At 38.3% G+C, this 19,773-nt stretch overlaps 1 long non-coding RNA gene across 4 annotated transcripts; it reads left to right on the plus strand.

Moving 5' to 3' along the window:
* The first annotated feature begins 1,384 nt into the window (after positions 1-1,384).
* LOC108272013 (uncharacterized) lies at positions 1,385-14,322 on the plus strand. Of its 4 annotated transcripts, none has more exons than XR_006983254.2 (4): positions 1,414-1,808; positions 3,280-3,378; positions 4,186-4,287; positions 7,208-8,758. It is a non-coding gene; the product is annotated as an uncharacterized LOC108272013 (long non-coding RNA). The 4 variants fall into 4 exon arrangements; XR_001813970.3 differs by lacking the exon at positions 7,208-8,758 and adding an exon at positions 10,864-14,321 and having other exon boundaries at positions 1,423-1,808; XR_008397183.1 differs by having other exon boundaries at positions 1,385-1,808; positions 3,280-4,287.
* The last annotated feature ends 5,451 nt before the right edge of the window (positions 14,323-19,773 follow it).

Consider the following 19,773-nt stretch of genomic DNA (forward strand, 5'->3'; position numbering starts at 1 on the left):
TAACAGCTCACCTGGAAAGATGGAAAAGAACAAAAAGGGATGACAGTTTTACCAGAATCACCTTTAACATGAATGCACAAATCAATGTGCGCCAGTTAGACGACGTGTTATAAAGTGAATGCGGCTTCTTCAGGATCTACTTCCGCAAGCAGAGCAAAAATCAACAGAACATTTGGCCATATTGCGTCCAAAATGTCACTTACTCGATATTCATTGCTTGTTATGTGGGGTACTCCCAATCGTGTCACGATAATGATAGTGTAAATAGTATGCATTTGTGTCATGATATAAATTATTCATAATAATTAAATTATTCTTGTAGAAAGTAATTAGAAAATTAAGTGTATTATTTTGAACAATGAAAAAGAAAAAAATTCGGAAGGTCCTCACAGCCTCGCAAATGTTTCAGTCTGCTGTAGATGTTTATGTGCTGTAGTGTTTCAGTCTGTGTCTGTGGTTGTTTGAAGTCATGCAGTAAAGCTTGATGTTTACATGGACAGCAGTAATCTAATTACTGACCATATTCTGAATATGACAATACAGTGATTAAGGTGTTTTCATGAGCTGCTTTTAGAATACTCCTTTCATGTTCCCGTGTTACATGTTATAGAACATAGATCAATTAACAGCACACGTCATTACATCCCCACACCACGCTGTCCGATGTTCCCTCTAGAATTTCACGTATTGACATACAGCTCTCCGTTATGGTACCATATACAGTTTTGGGTGTTTTTATTTTTAATTTCACGAACGCTTCAAGTGCAGTTAATTATTTGTCATGCTAAACGTGCTAATAGACGACTGCTTGAAGCCATGGACTGCGTCTGAAACAGCGTACTTACCTACTATATAGTATCCGAAATACGTGTATTTAACCTACTATATAGTAGGTAAGTTGTGAACGCAGATGTGCTCTCCTGTTTGCCGTCAAACAGTTGAGCACTGCCGTGTGTGTACGTGTCCTGTCGCAAAATGCGGTCAAAACTCCCACACGGTGTTAATAGTGTGATTAAGGTGTGCACATGTCTGTAATGCACTTGTATAATGCGAATAAAATGTCTTAATTCCATTTGTTATTTTGAGTATGACTTTAGCCGCATTACTGTAATCAATAATCGCTGTTTACATGTTAGCTTCTTAATCAGAGTATTGTCTTAATCGGGTTAATCTCGGAATATTGTCCATGTAAACGTACTGAGTGTCTGACAATATCAAGCGAAGCAAAGGAATCACAGCGACAAAGCCAAAGTCAATCAGATATGTGTATTAATTGGCATATGTTTTGCTCCTCAACCACCCACATGTTATTTGCTAATGTCATTTGTTAATAAAAAAAGTCTTAATCTGGGTTCAGTTAAGTCCTCAGTGGTGATCTAAATGCACAAGAATGATCATTTTTCTCTGGGAATATATCCATGGATCCTCCTACAAATCTCCATGTTTTGGCATAAACGCCCGACTTTTTAAATCCTAGAAATGCCCCTGTATCACATTACACCCCCACTCACACGCTGCCTGTGTCTTGAGGCAACGTATTCACTTTTATTGAGGTTCAGAACGCCTGTAAAGTTTTATTGGGATCCAATTATTTGATATATTCCATCCTTGTGGTGGTGTTGCAGGTAATTTATTTGTCTTTTGCTTGTTTAGAGATTTTTTTTTTTGGGTCGCTGTGTGGTTGGGAGCAAGAACAGAAGAGAAGAGAAATGAAGGCCCTTGTAAAATTCCAGCAGGAAACTCTTTCAAAAGAAACTAAGATCTTTGCTTCCATCCTGCACTGAATTGACAGGCTTTGTTTAAAACAGGTAGGACCATGCAACATGTCATATGTGAGAAAATAACATAAAACAGCACTGTGGGCTAAAATATCAATCAGTTCAGAAGTTCTAGCTAGAGAACTGTCAGAGATCACTACTGATTGAAAATAGCAAATGGGACAATTTCTTTTCATCATCGAGCCACACATTCTGTCCTGTTTATTTGCTGTAGTGACTAACGGAGGATATTGATTTATTCTGTATGAGTCTAGCTCTTTTTTGGTTGCAGTTGTACGACCCACTCTGAGTGGTGTTTTTGATCATCATAATTTAAAGCAGACCTTGTTTTTGTCACTCAGGATTGATGTTCGGTGTGTTTCTGGGATGCCTGTGGTGGAATGTTTGTGATGTAATTTCAAAAGGCCTCTCCAGTTTGGATAATTCTTTGGTAGTCTGTGGTGCGTCCTCCAAGAAGATGAACAAGGTGCCTGGGGCTCAAAGCCCAGTGGAGAGAAAGGATTTATGAAAGCAGCATAGTTCTTAGACATGCATGAGTGTGTGTGTGTGTGTGTGTGTGTGTGTGTGTGTGTGTGTGTGTGTGTGTGTGTGTGTCTGTGTCTGTGTCTATATGTGTGTGTTCAGTCTCATGATTTTGTTTTAGCTTCAAGCATTTTTGGAAGGCATCTGTGCAAACATTTACTGAACACCATAAAGTGTGTCAAGTAAGAGAGATATAGAGAGAAAGAGAGAGAAGGAAGGAAGGAAAGCACCTTTCTGTGTGTGTGTGTGTGTGTGTGTGTGTGTGTGTGTGTGTGTGTGTGTGCGTGTGTGCACGCACGTGTGCGTGTTTTATATCTTGGTGATGACAGGAAATAAATATTGTGTGTGTGTGTGTGTGTGTGTGTGAGAGAGAGAGAGAGAGAGAGAGAGAGAGAGAGATGTCTCTATTGATTGAGAAATTCACTCAACAAATGTTGAGTGGAAAACAAATGTTAACAAACAACTGTTACTGAGGTTAAGGTTAGGGTTAGTTTTAGGTATAGCATTAAGTAGCGTAATTACATCAGTGGAAGATCCTTAGAAGGAGTGCGTACGTGTGTGTGTGTGTGTGTGTGTGTGTGTGTGTGTGTGTGTGTGTGTGTGTGTACGTACGTACGTACTGTACTCTCTCGACTCTCCACGTTGAGGATTTCTGTGCCAAGTTCTGGCTCCGTCTTAGGGAACAGCATGTACTTGGCTGCAGTGGAAGCCTGAACCATGACATCTATAAAACACACAAAGCAGCAGCCACACACACGCAAGCTTAAAAACATGACCCCAATGTCCATAAAAGATTCTCTCTCTCTCTCTTTCTTTCTTTCTCTTTTTCTCTCTCCCTTTCTCTCTCTCTCTCTCTCTCTCTCTCTCTCTCTCGCTCTCTCTCGCTCTCTCTCTCCCTATATTTCTTTCTCTCTGTCTTTCTCTCTCTCTCTCTCTCTCTCTCTCTCTCTCTCTCTCTCTCTCTCTCTCTCTCTCTCAGGGCATCAGGGCCAGTTGTGATTGCTGGAGTGGTAGAGTGATTGCTGAAGTGGCTTCCCAGAGCTCTACTGAGCTTCAAATGGATCACATCATGCTTATAGTATTATCATCATATATTTCCTTTACTTTTATTTTTTCATGAAAAAGTACTTTTGTCTAGGAAGCGTACTTCATTGGGTGTGTGTTTAATGCTTTAACCCCCTGCTGAATCTGTCTAGGTGCTGTTTAGTCTATTACAATGTGAGATATAATGTAATATACAATATAATATGCGTATACAGATGTAATATGCGTATACAGATACGTATACAGTTTTGCCAGATCACTGCAGAGTTTCTTGGTCAGAGTGAAGTTTACAGGTAACAATTAGACTGTATACAACATTTAATTTCTGTATATGAGGAGCAATAAGTTCATCCTGTTTCACGGTTCGAGCCCTCTAGACATTTAAAAATCCAAGAGCAAAGAACTAAACTCTAAACACCTTGAAGTCATTAGGTCAATTATATGTAAATAATAAAAGGTGGTGTTGTCTGTTTTTTGTTTTTCTGTGCTTTTTCAATCAACAATACTTTTGCATTTGCTCAGACATGTTAATAAATCTGTCTTTTTCTTCTTGGTTGCATAACATGACTTCTGCAATTCCTTTTTTCCATTCTTTTTTTGTTTGTTTCATTTTATAACACTGACTACTTTGCTCTCTTTGTCCTTTTTTACTTTAAATCAAAACCACCTTTTAACAAAGACCACCAGTAATGGAAAAATTATCAATATTAGTATAAAAAGTGTCTATACAACAATCAGCTATAACATTAAAACTATGTTCCTAATATTGTGTAGGTCCCTGACTGGCACTCTGACCAGTCTGCAGCTATGCATTAACTTTTTTCACTTATTTTTGCTACAGTAGCTCTTCTGTGGGACCACACCAGACAGGCTAGCCTTCCAGATGCGCATCTGAGCCTTGGGTGCTTGTGACCCAGTCATTGTCCTACCTCAGACCACTTTGGTATGTACTAACCACTGCATACACCTGGAACACCCCACAAGACCTGCCATTTTAGTGATGCTCTGACACAGTCGTCTAACAATCACAATTTAGCCCTTGTCGAAGTCACTCAGATCCGTAAACTTGCCCATTTTTCCTGCTTCCAACACATCAACTTTGAGAAATGACTGTTCACTTGCTGCCAAATATATTCCACCTCCAGACAGGTGCCATTATAATGAGATAATCAATGTTTTCTACTTCACCTGTCAGTGGTTTTAATGTTGATTGATTGGTGTAGGTATAAATGAACCGTGTTCTGCCAAAAATTTCCTCGGTTGTTGTTGTTGTTTGATGATGGTGGTGCATTGTATAAACACAAACACAATCTAAAATATCCCATAGGTGTTCAATTGGGTTGATAGTGACTGTAAAGGTCAGGGTATATTTATATTCATGATTAAAATCATCTTCATCATTAAACTATTCAATGAGCCCCCTTGTCCCATGGAATCTAGGAATAGACCACTCCCATCAGGATATATCATCAAAAAAGGCCTAATAGTGCACATACAGTGAATCGTTTCTGTTAACCTTTTTTTTACCTAGAAACATTCTAATTTCAGAGCCAGTTCTAACGCACCTGTTTTAATTTATCAAAAGCTTCTTAAAGTGATAATTCACCCAGAATTGAAAATTCTGTCATCAATTACTCACCCTCATGTCATTCCAAACCTATAAGACTTTCATTCATCTTTGAACACAAATGAAGACATTTTTGAAGACAGAGTCCTTCTCTATGTCAAAATCAGTTTGTATGCCAACCCCCCACCCACCCCTCCACCCCCCCAACGTGTGACTCCCAATGCATGTACTAATTCCGGGAAGGGGACCTGGATACCCAGACCGGAGATCCCCAAGTGTTCCAAAGTTCCCTTGAATGTCATCTCTCACAGGACCATAAAGAGGATGCTTGGCGTGTTCAATTCAATTTCAATTCAATTCAATTCAATTTTATTTGTATAGCGCTTTTTACAATAGACATTGTCTCAAAGCAGCTTTACAGAAATATCAACATGGTATACAGATATTAAAGGTGCGAATTTATCCCAACTGAGCAAGCCACTGAGTGGCGACGGTGGCAAGGAAAAACTCCCTAAGATGTTTTAAGAGGAAGAAACCTTGAGAGGAACCCGACTCAGAAGGGAACCCATCCTCATCTGGGTAACAACAGATATTGTGAAAAAGATCATTATGGATTTATATGAAGTCTGTATGGCGTTAAGAGCAGCCGTAGTCCCAGCAGTCTGGAATTAAAGAAGATTTGAGCTCCATCCAGAGGCAGAGAGGATCTGGATCTCGAGTATCTCCATAAATTCGTGTGGGGCTCGGCGAAAGGAGAGAGGGAGAAAAAAGATAATTATGACTGCGAAGTAGTAGAACAGAATCTAGTCAGGGTAGGCTTGAGTAAACAAATATGTTTTAAGCTTAGACTTAAACACTGAGACTGTGTCTGAGTCCCGAACACTAATAGGAAGACTGTTCCATAACTGTGGGGCTCTATAAGAGAAAGCTCTTCCCCCTGCTGTAGCCTTCACTATATAGGTACCGTCAGATAGCCTGCATCTTTTGATCTAAGTAGGCGTGGCGGATCATATAAAACCAAAAGGTCGCTTAGATATTGTGGCGCGAGACCATTTAGTGCTTTATAGGTTAATAAAAGTATTTTATAATTAATGCGAGATTTTACTGTGAGCCAATGCAGTATTGATAATATCGGTGTGATATGGTCGTATCTTCTAGTTCTAGTTAGGACTCTAGCAGCTGCATTCTGGACTAATTGGAGCTTATTTATATTCCTACTCGAACATCCAGACAGTATGGCATTACAGTAATCTAATCTAGAGGTGACGAATGCATGAACTAGTATTTCCGCATCATGTAGTGACAATATGTTTCTTATTTTAGAAATATTTCTGAGATGAAAGAAGGCTATCCTAGTAATATTATCTACATGAGCATCAAATGATAGGCTGGAGTCAATAATCACTCCAAGGTCTTTAACTGCTGCACATGGTGAAACAGAAAGACCATCCAGAGTAACCATGTGATCAGAAAGAATACTTCTAGCTACACATGGGCCTAATAAAAGTATTTCTGTTTTATCAGAATTAAGTAGAAGGAAGTTAATTAACATCCAATGTCTAATGTCCTTTACACAATCCTCAACTTTACTAAGCTTCTGTCTGTCCTCTGGCTTCGCTGAAACATACAACTGTGTATCATCAGCATAACAGTGGAAGCTAATTCCATGTTTACGAATAATTTGACCTAGGGGTAGCATATATAAAGTAAAGAGCAGTGGGCCTAAAACAGAACCCTGTGGAACTCCAAAAGTAACCTCAGTACGCATGGAGAATTCACCATTTACATCTACGAACTGATAACGATCGGTCAAATAAGACCTGAGCCAGGAGAGGACTGTTCCCTTAATACCAACAACATTTTCTAATCTATCAAGTAGAATAGTGTGATCTATAGTATCAAAAGCTGCACTAAGGTCGAGTAACACAAGCAGCGAGACACAACCCTGATCGTAAGTCAGTAGAAGGTCATTTACTACTTTAACTAACGCTGTCTCTGTGCTATGATGAGGTCTAAATCCTGACTGATACATTTCATGAATGTTATTCCTATCTAAGTACGAGCATAACTGCTTTGCTACAACCTTTTCTAAAATCTTAGAGATGAAGGGGAGATTTGATATTGGTCTATAGTTGGACAATTGAGACGGGTCAAGATCAGGTTTTTTAATCAAGGGTTTAATAACTGCTAATTTAAGTGATTTATGTACATAGCCAGTGCTTAGGGAAGAATTGATTATATTTAGAAGTGGTTCAATTACTCCTGGACCAATCTGTTCACTGCGTGTTCACTGTAGTATGGACGTGGGTCAGTCTCTTGCGTACTGGAGAGAGATGACACACTATCCCCAGCCTGGCTTGGGCGTGGAGCGATAGCCACCACACAGCCAGAGGGGGGAACGAAGCTCAAGGCGGACCCTGAGGTGGGAGCGACGTTAACCACGGAGCCAGAAGGGGAAGTGACACTCTCCGTGAGGCCAGAGAGGAGAGCGAAGTTTTCTGTGAGGCCAGAGAGGGGAGCGAAGTTCTCCACAAGGCCAGAGGGAGGAGCAAGGTTCTCCTCAAGGCCAGAGTGGGAGCGATGCTCTCCATGAAGCATGAGAGGGGGAGCAATGTCCTCCGTGGAGCAGGCAGGGTGAGTGACATATGGCGTGAAGCAAAGAAAAGGAGCAACGTCTTCAGCGAAGCATGGAAGCGGAGCGACGTCCTTAGCCAAGCATGGAGGCGGAGTGACATCCTCAGCTGAGCAGGAAGGCAGAGCGACGTCCTCAGCCGAGCAGGAAAGCAGAGCAACGTCCGCGATCGAGCAGAAAGGACACTAAGCAACGAAAGACAAACGCAAGACTAAGAGTGCAGTGCAAACTTTGGCTATATGCACATAGGTGCTTGTTAAGTTAATGAGAATCAGGTGCAGGTGGTTATGTTATGATGCTGTGTGGTGTAGTGGCTGCTGGGAACTGTACTCCAGAGTCCCTTCCGGGATATCCATGACAAATCTTTATTTGGATGAACTTTTGCTTTAAGGCAATGATTAGATGGTCAGGTTGACACGATTATGATCGGAGTCTTCAGGAAGGTAGATATCAAAGAACGGGTTGGTAACCACCAACCAACAAGTCTAGTCCTTTAAGACATTTGACCTTGCTGTAACCTTGATCCTGTTAAGGATCAATTCCAAAATCTAACCAGTTTTATCTGATGGTTACTTTGATAATTCCATATAAATTTTACAAACCTTCAACCACTTGTTCTTGAGATATCACACAAACAATTTTTGGACAGACAAATGGGCAGATGGACAACCCAAAAACATATGTGATCTAGTGAGTAGTCTTAAATTATGGCCCATCCAGGACTAACAGAAATACTGATGTGCCATGGCAGAATTTGATTTTTGCCAGCAAAATACCCGCTACAGCTAACAGAGGCACTGACCCCCCTCACTGTAGGGGTCAAGCTTTCAGGTCTGTACCATTCTCTTAGTGTCATGAACTTGCCAACCTGTATCATTTTTTTCCACATCTCTGTAGAACAGAGCCTTTTACTTCTACACCACTGAGGTCTCAAAAGTGCATTGAGCTTTATAATAAGGTGTTTATGCACTGCAACCCTGTCATAACATCCCTCTCTGTGTAGTTGTGGACACATTGTTCTTGCTGACCAAAATGGAGTTAAAAATGACTCATTGTCTCAGAGGGGAGACCTGTAGAACCACCAAACTTCTTTTTTATTTACAGGTCATATGGGCTACAAGTGAATCTCAACCCTTATGAGATTTGTTTCAATATAAAAAGAGGCTCTTTCCCTGAACCTGCTGGAAACAAGCAATAAATGCAGTGTGCATTTCAGGATATTTCCATCCACTTCATTGCATATATATACTTCCACAGGAGACAAACTTATATGAGTTAGCAGATGACTTCATATATTGCTTAACCAGGGGAAATTCTTGTAATAAGGTAACATGTTGTCACACAGAGCACATATTTGATTATTTTTTATACTGACCATAATTAACTTATAATTTATTACAAATAGAAATTACATAGTGTTAATTGTGACTATGAGTGTTAAATCTTCCTCTCATAGATGTTCAACCTTAAGCCGAGTTGTAATGTAATTCGGTATATCCCAAATAACGTATGTGGGTTTCAGGTAGATTAGATTGCTCCATTACCAATTCAAATGCATTAAATATTTTATATTAGCAGTCAAATATGGCACATAGGAGCCAGAAATTGCAATGCCAAGAGTATTTAAATATTCAATTCTAACATGTGGTGCAGGAACATCACAGCAATTCACAGCCTGAATACAAACTAAACTGATTAGGCTTATGTCTCTTCAGCCACAGCACATATCCAAAAACTGTTAAGCATGACATTCACTGTGTGAGAAAACTACACTGAGCTAGCCAGGTTTTAGACATCTTCAGGGAGGCTATACCACTATGTTTGTTAAACTAGATCTGTTTACACAACATGATCTTTGCAGCCTGGGGAAGGTTAAAATCTAAATAAAAAATTTCCACATGTATGTTATAGGCAAAAAGAAGTTTGGTCAAAATCAGCCATTTCCCAGAACTCAGCCAGAGAGACAGTACTGTGAAATGTATGTGTTAATACATGGAACGTTCAACACTGATATCATGGAAATGTAACAGAAATACGGTTTAGTTATATCTGTTTTGGTCCTAACTGCTCTATTGAAGTAAATAAAAAGTGAGCAAAGTACCTTTCAAATTTACTAAAAATCTATTAACATGAAATGGTAAATGGTCTGCACTTATAGAGCGCTTTTATCCAAAGGGCTGTACACTGTGTCTCATTCATCCATTCACACACACACACATACCAATGGTAGCAGAGCTGCCATGCAAGGCGCTAACTTGCCATCGGGAGCAACTTGGGTTTCGGTGTCTTGCCCGAGGACATTTCAGCATGTGGAGTCATGTGAGCCGGGAATCGAACCACCTACGATTAGTGGACAATCCGCTCTACCACCTGAGCCACAGCCCCCAAATATGCCCACTTTATGAGGACATGTTTGATTTAGCTATAGCACAATGGTGACAATTTCATCAGTGTGGTAGTCTAGCTCATTGGTTCTAAATGTAGTATCTGGGGACCTCAACGGTCCATGAAGCATTGCCGGTGGTCTGTGATTTAAAAAAAAAAAATCAAAATCCACCAGTATCAATGTTGTTCTGAATATTATTCCTTTATTCTAGTTTTAGCTTAATTGACTGGTCACTTTAATTAAATGAGTGTAATCCAAACCTTAATAAATGAAAAATAAGTAAGATGATTAAAAATGTCAACTTGAACCTAATGTGTTCTGTCAATAGAAAGTTCAGGGAAAAAAAAAAAAAAGCTCAATAGCTCCAGTGAATAATCAGAATATTATTGTACATTCTTGAAACATTTGAATATAAATCTGTGCTGAGGGGATCTGTGGATTTTTATTTGTTTGTTTGTTTGTTTACAGCTAAAGGGGTCTCCAGCTCAAAAAAGTTTCAGAACCCCTGGTTTAGCTGACTACTGTACCTAGCTGACATTCTGGGCAACATAATATTTTCAGATACCATTATAACAGACAATAAACTAAATGTAAATGTAATAAAGTAACCTATAGGCGACTTAAAAGTTGAGGCTTATTAAACTATAACTACTCATTAGTTCATGTAGCATGTTGCATGTAGTATGTTGAAATACTATGAAATAGCAAGAGGGGTTGAAGGTAAGTAAGTAATATACATATAAGGGATTGCATAAGTAAGACTGGGGTTGAGATGACTCATAGTTACAAAAAAGAAACATGTCAAAATCATGGAATGTTAGAAGGGTTTGACTGCATTAAAACTTGGGTTTTTACTCTATTAATTCCCTGATATTAGACTATAATCTGTTTACTCTTTGCTGATTTTGAATACTTTGATTTTGAATTTACTCAGGAATTTTTCGAACATGCTGCCAACAGGAAAAGGGCATGAGACCTGTCGTTTCTTATTGCTTCAGGAGACTCAGAACACAATCTGACAAGCATGTCAGGCCAATCACCTCAGTGCCGGTATCTCCGACTTTCCTGCTACTGCATCCCTATACTCCACTTCATCCCAGAGGGGAAAAACAGAGAGATGACAAACACATTCTCCTCTCCTCAGTACTATTACCCCAACTTAACTCAATCTGGCCCTATGATTTCCCACTGCCTCCAGATCAAATCTCATTTCCTCGATTAATTATGTAAACTAACTGAAAGATTATTCTTCTTTTCTTCTGTTGCACTAAACAATGAATCATATAGATGAACTAGGTCACCTGGCAGATATTTCAAGAGCCTGGTACACACTCTACAAATGAGCAATGCAGAGATTCACTTTCTGGATGAGACATCACAGAACTGCATCAAGCAAACAGACATCGAGTGGAAGCATTCAGTTTGTTGATGAAGTGGCCAAACTATTAATCCTGTTTCAAACTTTAATGCTGTCCCACAGGGATGAGAGGCCATGTCAGAGACTGTGTGTGTGTGTGTGTGTGTGTGTGTGTGTGTGTGTGTGTGTGTGTGTGTGTGTGTGTGTGTGTGTTTGTGAGAACGTGAGAAACGAGGTTCGCCTTGTCTTTGATGAGATGTGTTAGGACTAAACCATCTGTTATAAGCGGATCCATGTTTCATCAGCCTCCAATTCCTTTCATGATGACAAGTGATAATAACTCTCCTACTTGCTTTCCTTGGAAAGGAGACTCTGTGGAGTGTTCTCCACCTCTCCCAAGTGACTCTGGTACAGCGTGTTAACTAATATTTGCTGGAGAAGGAGGACATGACCTTTCCAAAAACATGACATCCTGTTACCATGTACTCTACTTAGGTGTTACACGAAAAACAACTTTGCTCGTTTATATAAGAGCAAACCATATTACGCTTTTATCCCCAGCATGGGGAGTTTGAAAAATGTGGGTGTTTTCAGGCAAACCATCAAACCTTATTGCTACATCTATAAACTGTGTACATGGTTATTGATAATAGATTGAGATGAAGCTCCTTCCCATAAGGGGTTCAATTCAAGAGAGGAAAAGTTGGTGCATGAATGAATATTTATGGCTAATGTACTGTGAAGATCCCACAACATTAAATGTAGCTACAGTGGATAAAATGTACAATGTGCCATTCTTACTGTTATCATGCTGCAAATATTTTCTGCAAAAGTCTTCAGTCCTTTAGAAATTAATGGAAACAACATGACCATTCCAACTGTAAGGGGAAGCTCATTTGATCACTGAGGAGCCAGCAGGAGTGAGTTATGAAGTAACATGCATCTGTACTTAGTATCTAGTATCAGAATCAGAATGTTTTTATTTTATTTGCCAAGTACAGGGTGTACAAGGAATACTTTTTGGTGCAAGGTCACACAATACAGTACAATACAATACAGTGCAATATAATATAGTGCAATACAATATAATATAGTACAATACAGTGCAATACAATACTGTATAATACAATATAATACAGTATAATACAATACAGTGCAATACAATACTGTATAATACAATATAATACAGTATAATACAATACAATACAATATAATACAGTACAATACAATACAGTGCAATACAATACAATGCTACATACTACAATATAATACAATTACAATACAGTTCAGTACAAACCAATATATGGGGCACGGTGGCTTAGGGGTTAGCATGTTTGCCTTGCAAACAGGGGTTTGATTCCCGCCTCCACCCTGTGCCCGCGGAGTGTGCAAGTTCTCCCCGTTCTTCGATGGTTTCCTCCAGGTACTCTGGTTTCCACCCCCTGTCCAAAGACATGCACTGTAGGCTCATTGGCATCTCTAAATTGTCCATAATGTATGAATGGGTGTGTGAGTATGTGTGTGATTGTGCCCTGCAGTGGGTTGACACCCCTTCCAAGGTGTCCTCTTCCTTGTACCCCAAGTTCCCTGGGATGGACTCCAGGCTCTTCACAACCCCGTGTAGGCAGTACAGAAAATAGATTGATGGGTGTATGGATGGATGGACAATACAGTACTACATACTAAAATACTATATAATACAATACAATAAAGGACAATACAATAGATCTGTACAGATAGATTGTACACTTTGATTCATATGCCCATTGACCTTGATCTGCTCATAATGCTGTATTTTGGATTGTGGATATTTGCAATAAATCTCCTGCATATGTATCTTAATCTTGCCCCTGAGTCTTCCTTTATATAAGAAGGCTCAGACTTTACTTAGCTATATTACTGTAATATACTTGCACTGTCATTCAAAATGCATTTTTCTCTCCCTGTATTTAATTTAGACCTTCAAATAGACTTCATTTCATACACTCTTTTGCCTGGCTATTTATATCACATACCTGTGAAATTTCACTTTATTTATTAACTATATTTAAACCTTCCATAATGACTGTCTGTTAGTCTTGTATGCTGGATTGAAACTATTTTAATTAGAAAAAAAAAAAAAATCAATCTTGTTGATAACCATGTTCCTAATCTGCGTAGGCAGATTATTTTATCACATAAAATAAGCCATGTAAATAATTACACATTTGTGAAGGCAACTGTGAGACCATGTTGAAAATATATATTCTGACTTATCTTAAATCAATTTGCTCCAAAAAATTTAACACTAAATCAGTAAGATGCCACCTTATATTCATGCTTATATTGCAGAGATTTGGTGTTTGTATTTCTGAACCACAGTCTAAAGACAGAGTGTTAAACTTGATTCTCGCTACAGTTACATATGAGATATGAGAGTCGTATGAAATAACTTGGGAGGTTATGAATCAGATGAGCAGCTGAATTCTGAATGCTCTGTAGTATCTGGAGATACTACAGTATGCAATACTACAAGGCATTCCCTGCTCTGAGTTATGCACACTCTGGTGTTGTAGTGTGAACGAGGGGAGCAGTGTGTTTCATTATGTCCCTGTTGGCCAGTAAGTCAGCAATAGAACTTCCCCAGTGCTCCAAAAACGCTGAACACTGGCGCAGTGAAGCAGCGTACGGGCACGCAGCCAAACGGAAAACACAGTGTAATCTTATAGGCAGTGGCAAATAAGCAAATGTTCTTGGATAATCCCAGATGTCTATGATTGCATGCTGGCGTAACTGTTTGGAGGAATTCTTAGATGTCTTAGATGGATATAACCACTGACACATACAAAAAGCACCAGGGGAAGTTATTTTTCTTTGTACTTAAGCTTTTGAAAGCTTGTTTATTTACAGAAGACTGGTGTGAAACAGGAGGACAGTGTCTGCCCATAATATACCTCTGTAAATTTTAGAACTAGGACAGAATGAGGTTTTCAATTAGACAAAGCAGAACAGTGTTTTGTTGTGTAGCAACTTAGAGTTCACTGTAATTCAGCTTGGTAGCTGTGTAACTTTAATCTCTGTACAGTCTGTTTTATGCTGCACGGTGAGAAACATGGTTCATTATTTGTATGTTTTGAATTCTGTTGGCAGCAATTGCATGTGTGTACAGCAACTTGAGAGCAGCATACACACACTCACATGTATAGAGAGTGACGGCAGTGAGCAGGTGTGTGGTGTTCTCTTGTTTAATAGGTACAACAACGACCTTCATTATGGAGACGACACGACGGTCAGCCATAACTTTATCCACATTTTATTATTCTCTTCCAGCACCGTGACATACTGAATATACGTTCCACACATGTAACCTATGGATTCTAATACTACCATATTGAACCTAATACTACATGTGGGATCATCCTTTACAGGGAGAGAGAAAGTGTAAGTGCTTTCGAAAATATATCTCAGATCAGATCAAGTACTGGTCAGAGGATTGTTTTTGCCATAAAAGGACATTTATTTGTAGAAATCATACAGAAATGATGTGGACTATTCGAGCATCCTGTGTAATGAGAGTGAAGCAGTGGAAAATCTCTTACATCTTACAGACAGACTCCAGAGCTTGCAATGAGACAAAGCAATAAGGAAGCAGCTGAACTGCAGAACTGTAAAATAGATTAGAAATGGGATCAGAGATAAAAGTGGAAGTGTTTGATTTGCTTGGCATGGTTTCTGTTATTTTTTCCCCATTTTCACCCTAATTTAGTCATCTGCCAGTTCTCATCCACCAGCCAGCTCTCCCCATCACATGACAGGAGGTGTGAAGACTAATGTATTTGCTCAGAGAAACGTGAAGCCAGCCAACAGAGCAACATAATATATATATATATATATTGCTGTTGCTCACATAGCATGTGTTGCTATGTTGCTCTGTTGGTATATATATATATATATATATATATATATATATATATATATATATATATATATATATATATATATATATATATATATATATATATATATATATATATATATACCCACAATTAGTGGTTTAGTGTTGCTCTGATTGACAGGGAAGATAAAGTATGCCATCATTCCCACCCAGATCCTGACCAAGGATTTCTGTGGCATTGTTGGGATTCAAACTTGTAAATCTCCCAAACAATTTTCTGTTGTACCACTGGGAAGTCACTTTGAATCAGCTAAATCTTTTCAAACTGAACCAGCTTACACCAGGCCAACAAAAATAAACCCAATTTACGCCGCTCATCAAGAATCCAAATAACCTATGAAAAAAAGAAAAGAAACTTAGGAAACAATTATTTGGGACAGTAAACTTGCCTTTCAACTCTTTCATCTCAGCTCTACCTCCATTAGATGAGCTAAAATTTAGAATAAAAATGTACTAATCCTAATTCCAGCTGTCCTGATGAGACACTGACATGCTTTATTCTTCTCTAGAAGACAATGATTGACCTTTTATTATTTTTTTTTAAACTGGTCTGACTGAGCTTACGCCACAGAGCACTATCTAAGAAATTTTACTAAGAAATTCTACTCATTAAAGGAGACCTATTATGCAAAATTCACTTTTACATGCTGTTTGAACATAAATGTGTACACAAATACCCTATAATGGTAAACATCCACCCAATTCCTTTTTTAATATTCCCCATTAACTCAAATGAGACATCCACATTTTCTCTCCAACGTGACATCACGTTGGAACAGGCCCCGCCCACGACTTGTGACAGGCTCTGCCCTATTTGCATAGATCCTCCCCTGAGTGAGCTGCACACAGAAGAATGTCTCAGCTTTGTAAGCTTTGTAAATGTTCTGTTGTTGGCTGTGAGAATGAGCATGAGAGTCTTCATGTACTCCCAGCATCACTGAAGACACAGTGGCTCAAGTGACACAAGTTTTATTTATGATGGAAATGACCTCCAAAAAATAGCTATAATCATATATGTTTGTTCGAATCATTTTACACCAGACTGCTTTGTGAATGAGGGTCAATACAAAGCAGGATTTGCTGAAACCGTTCGTGATCCAGCTTCATATCCAGAAGACGTAAGTATCGCACTTTACATTTTGTGAATGTTTGCAAATCGCCTTTCCCAATGTGCTTGTTAGCAAATTCCATGGCTAATGCGGCTAAAGTTACCATTGTCTCTGATTGTATTCACAGAGACCAGAGTCATTTGTATTTTTAACCCAAAAACGCCTACTGTCTGTATAATTCATACATATAGGGCTGAACACCGGCATTCACGGTGTCAGTCATTTTGATTCTGCTGATTTGTTGTTGCCGTAGTATCCGAAACATGAGCTGTAAAGGCAGAACCCTCTTCTGAAAAGGGGGCGGGGAACAGCAGCTCTTATATTACATCTGGTAAAAATGGGCATAATAAGTCTCCTTTAAAATCACACTACAATTTACAGTCAAATGAAACTAGGCAAAGACAAACACTTGTACCAGTCAGAATCCAGTCAATGTAATTCTAGTAGATTTTTATTTCTAGGCACAAACATATGGAGCAAACAATGCATTATATCTGCTGATTATAAACACTAAAGTTGGATAGTATGAGCAACTGCTAAGAAAATAAAAGTTGAAATGTAAATTGTTACTTAATTTTACACTGTTGTGCACTGTTGTTCTATTCAGATATATTACTCTTTTATATGGTACAAACTGTATATATGTACCCTTAAAGAGACAGCAGCCATTAAGGTTCAGTTATGTATATACCAGGAGCATTAATCCCTTCAGACAATACATTGTATTGGCCATGACATGGTTTAGAGATTATTATTCAAATGCATAAAACAAAGGAAAGTCCACTGAGTTCAGTAGTCCAATAGAATCCACTGGGTAACTAATCAAAGTCAAGCGTTGCCCTACTCAATGACGTAAGTAATCAGTAGTATAAAGACCTATTAAATGAAATCTAATTAATACTGAAGGATGAAAATATAATTAGTTACCTAAACAAACCGGTATTAAAAAAGTAAAAGGTACACTCTAAACCTGTCCGAACAGTACCATTTAGTACCTATTTTCTCAGAGTAAGCATTGTTAAGATGGTGTTTTTTTTTGTTTTTTTTTAAAAGTTTAATAGTCATGGCAAACCATTTTGTAGGATTTTTTGCATTAAAAGTTGTCCTTTTAGAATTGTAGTGCCTAAATATTCACTAATCTAAACTTTATGCAACATTTCAAGTCCATTTAAGAGACTTAAAATCTTACCAGATGGAATTATTCATTTAAAAGCATTAAATAAAATATTGAAATATTTTTTTAAATATCAGAAATTGGATAATTTGGAGCAGTAGATAGAACTATGGAAATGTTTTCCAGCAAATTACATACTATAAAAATTATACTGTATATTTCAAACATAGTCCTGAGTTGCCATAAAATAATTAAATATATATTGACTTTTTCCCCATCCTGGTTTTATCCTTCCTGAGCAGAGCAGGCTTATCACCAGAGCCTGTAGTAGTCTATATGTCATCCAAGCGTTTGAATTTGGGATGAAAAGTTATGCTCCACGCATGGATTGCTTTGACCTACCTACGCCGCCCACAGCAGCCTCCCGACAAATCAAAGCACATCATCATGGCAATGCTTTGATTCATTGAGGTCAACGAGAGTCAATGTTCTTACTGAGGGATTTCAGAAGCAGATGCCTGAGAGTCTTTCATAGCCTGCATGCTCTGTATGTTAATCCTGATGGAATACTGCCACCTTGTGTCCAGAAAGGATTGTATGTTACATGGTGTAATGATACTAGCACTATTCCCAGCTCTATTTACTGATATGTCCTGTTTTGCTTGTAGTTTTGAGCCCAGACCCAGTAGTGCACAGAAATTGAAAAGCTGAATGGAAGTCAATGTTTTCTAAAGGTATGCACTATTTTTAGAAAACACTGACTTCTGGTCAGCTTTTCAATGGTTCTCTGCAAACACTACTGAAAGACTGATCTAAATGCAACAAGGTCTTAAAGCACGTCTTAAAGTTCCCTAAAGAAATTTCCCAACAATTATAAATTTTAACTTAAGAAATGACATTCATTTATAGTTATATTTAATGTTGTGGAACGTCCATGAAACAAATTAGTTCCTGTTATCACTTACATTATAACAGTCATTCCCTCAACAGCCTCTTGTTTCTCTTGTGGTCAATAAGGCAAAAAAAAAAAAAAAAAAAAGCCATTACTGAGAAACTGCAAAGCACAAAGTCCTCTATACTAAAGACTTTCCGATTGCTGAAAATTTACTGACTGTTACAAAGCACTTACAGAAACATTTACCGTATCAGTGGTTATATGTTCGTCTTTGTTTAATGTTTTTGAGTAAGTGCTTAAGTGTTTCAAATTGACAACACATACTTTACACATCTATTTTGATTGTGATTATTTTATCCAGTTTTGAACCTAGTTTTTCCATGTAACACAATTTATCGTTGTGGACAGACTAGCTGACTGAATAGAAGCTGTCAGAAGGAGCAGATATTGACTGTTTTTCTGAAGACGTCCCTCAGATCTTGGAGCAGCACATGGTTCAACTGGCTGGAGACTGAACACTTGCGTAATCCATTGACACATATGTTGCTGTGCAATTGTAAGAAAAATAGAGTGATTTTATTTCATATCTACGTTGTAGATGATTTTTTTTCTGGCTGGCTTAGAAATGTAGCGTAAACTAATTGTCACTATTCATCATAAATGTCTAAATTACTTGGTTTAAGCAAAGATGTGTTGGGTTGTATCTTGCTCTGTAAATCATGCATAAATTAATGACAGCAGGTTTGTAATGTATTGTTATAGTTTATAAAATGCTCACAAAGCTGCCAAAGAATGAAATCACAGAAATTTCATAATTCATACCTTAAATGAACATTGTAGCATTGAACATATTTTGACAAAATTTCTTGAGAGAGAGAGAGAGAGAGAGAGAGAGTAATGCTATTACGTAGCCATTCATTTTGCTGCAATGTACATACTATACATGCCTTAAAAACTTTGACAGGCCACTGGAATTATGATCAGTTAAACAAAAAACTTTGAAAGTTAATTTACATACATGCTCAAAAATTGTTTCTAAAGGTGTTGACAGTTAATTGCTTGTCATGGACATAAGTTCTAAGAAATATTTCAGTACGAGCAGCACCCTGTCCTTCTTCAGTTCATTCATCACTGTCAATCTGGGTGAATTTCTCTCTCTCTCTCTCTCTCTCTCTCTCTCTCTCTCTCTCTCTCTCTCTCTCTCTCTCTCTCTTTCTTAGGAGAAATGCTGAAACATGTTGTAATGCAGTCTCTTTCAGAAAACCTTACATCAGCAGAATGGTGTGTCTGTGCTTAGAGAGCAGCTCCTAAATCGTCCAGCGTTTGAGCTTGGTTGCATCTAGGGATTTTGCCTATTAAATAGGTTGTGTTTATTGTATCTGTTAGATTAATTTTGTCATTGCTGAGTGTTTTTCAGTTGATTGATCAATTAGCT

Source organism: Ictalurus punctatus, chromosome 11, assembly GCF_001660625.3.
Source record: "Ictalurus punctatus breed USDA103 chromosome 11, Coco_2.0, whole genome shotgun sequence".
Classification (NCBI taxonomy): Eukaryota; Metazoa; Chordata; class Actinopteri; order Siluriformes; family Ictaluridae; genus Ictalurus; species Ictalurus punctatus.